General features: G+C 45.4%; 1 non-coding gene across 1 annotated transcript; it reads left to right on the top strand.

Annotated features, from left to right (window-relative positions):
- The first annotated feature begins 463 nt into the window (after nt 1-463).
- trnat-ugu (transfer RNA threonine (anticodon UGU)) lies at nt 464-535 on the top strand. The gene has a single exon. It is a non-coding gene; the product is annotated as a tRNA-Thr (tRNA).
- The last annotated feature ends 1,854 nt before the right edge of the window (nt 536-2,389 follow it).

Consider the following 2,389-nt stretch of genomic DNA (forward strand, 5'->3'; position numbering starts at 1 on the left):
GGCAAAGATTTCTCCATCTTCGCTTTGGTTTACTGTGGCCCCCATATAATATTCTGATATCTGTCAAGGCTTAGTACAGAATTTATAAGAATCTGACGGTTAAAATAACCTGAGTTTACTCTACACACCTTGCATTGAAGATTTCATCTACAACTCTCCATGAGGTGCCGTACAGATTATATTACATCACTTCCTGTGATGATGCACATAGTCTATTTATATAATCTGCCCAGTAACAACCCAATGTCCACTCTTATATTATTGTACAGATGTGAGAAAAGCTGAGGATGGGAATGGAACGTCTGAATGAAGATTTCATGATGCTGATGATGGAAATGAGGCTGATCTGTTCCCCATTCCACAATCCCTCTTTATTTCTGTGCATGTTTCTCGATGCTGTTTCAACCAAATTGAAAAAGAATCACAAATCCTCCTCTGGAGCCTCAGATATCAATTAACAAAAGGCATGGTGGCCAAGTGGTAAGGCGTCAATCTTGTAAACTGAAGATCATGGGTTCAATCCCTGTCCGTGCCTTATGATTAGTTCCTCACTTTAAATGTGATGTTTTCCTGAAGGATGCCCATTGCGTTTGCTTTCCCCTGATTGTTTTGACCATCTGGAAATCAGTGTCATGTTATACTTTATCCTGGACACTGGGAAGAACATGAGGAGTAGCTACATGGTCCCTCGAACCTTCTCTGCCATTGATAGAGTGAAAATATCTGAGGTCCAAGCACTGAACCTTATTACTGTGCATTTGCTTGATATTTAACAGAGCTATTCTATTAATCCCACATCCCACACTCCTGTCCTTTCCCCCATTGCCCTGTTATATTTTCCATGTCAGGTATATATCCAATTCCATTTTGAGTTAACATTGAATCTGCTTCCACTGACCTTTCAGGATTGCATTCCAGACCAGAACAACACACTGCGGAAAAAACAATCTCCTCATCACAACTCGAATTCTTTTGTCAATTACTTTAAATGTGTTTCCTCTGGTTACTGACCCTTCTGTCACTGGCAACATTTTCTCCTTCTTCACTCTATCAAAACTCTTCAGGATTTGCATTTCCTGCTGCCTTTGCTGATATAACAAGGCTGAGCACACATCACCAAAAGGAATATGATTGGCTATGAATCACATTTATCTTTCCTGTCATTCTGATGTGGATCTTGTATTTTCCTGGAACCAAAAACCTGAGCAACAAGTGTGGGTTCCAGTGATTCCCACTGCTCTGAAAGAGAGAGGATGTGATAATGAGCCAGATAGAAGAAAGGAGTGAGATAGAGAGTAAAATAGCCCTGGTCTGTTTCTACTAACCCCCGGCCCCCTACTTAAAATGGCATCATTTTTTCCTGCCTCTCCACATTCTAATCCATTGATGTTTGCCATCCTTTCATCTAGAACATAGAACAGTACAGCACAGTACAGGCCCGTCGGCCCACGATGTTGTGCCGAACCTTTAACCGACTCTAAGATCAAACTACCTACATACCCTTCATTCTACTATCATCCATGTACCTATCCAAGAGTCACTTAAATGTCCCTAATGTATCTGCTTCCACTACCACCGCTGGCAGTGCATTCCACGCACCCACCTTCTTTTGGGCCTCCTTATCTCGAGAGACAATGGATACGCGCCTGGAGGTGGTCAGTGGTTTGTGAAGCAGCGCCTGGAGTGGCTATAAAGGCCAATTCTAGAGTGACAGGCTCTTCCACAGGTGCTGCAGAGAAATTTGTTTGTCGGGGCTGTTGCACAGTTGGCTCTCCCCTTGCGCCTCTGTCTTTTTTCCTGCCAACTACTAAGTCTCTTCGACTTGCCACATTTTAGCCCTGTCTTTATGGCTGCCCGCCAGCTCTGGCGAACGCTGGCAACTGACTCCCACGACTTGTGATCAATGTCACAGGATTTCATGTCGCGTTTGCAGATGTCTTTAAAGCGGAGACATGGACGGCCGGTGGGTCTGATACCAGTGGCGAGCTCGCTGTACAATGTGTCTTTGGGGATCCTGCCATCTTCCATGCGACTCATATGGCCAAGCCATCTCAAGCGCCGCTGACTCAGTAGTGTGTACAAGCTGGGGATGTTGGCCGCCTCAAGGGCTTCTGTGTTGGAGATACGGTCCTGCCACCTGATGCCAAGTATTCTCCGGAGGCAGCGAAGATGGAATGAATTGAGACGTCGCTCTTGGCTGGCATACGTTGTCCAGGCTTCACTGCCATAGAGCAAGGTACTGAGGACACAGGCCTGATACACTCGGACTTTTGTGTTCCACGTCAGTGCGCCATTTTCCCACACTCTCTTGGCCAGTCTGGACATAGCAGTGGAAGCCTCACCCATGCGCTTGTTGATTTCTGCATCTAGAGACAGGTTGCTGGTGATA

Source organism: Heterodontus francisci, chromosome 35 (genome assembly GCF_036365525.1).
Source record: "Heterodontus francisci isolate sHetFra1 chromosome 35, sHetFra1.hap1, whole genome shotgun sequence".
In the NCBI taxonomy this organism is placed as follows: domain Eukaryota; kingdom Metazoa; phylum Chordata; class Chondrichthyes; order Heterodontiformes; family Heterodontidae; genus Heterodontus; species Heterodontus francisci.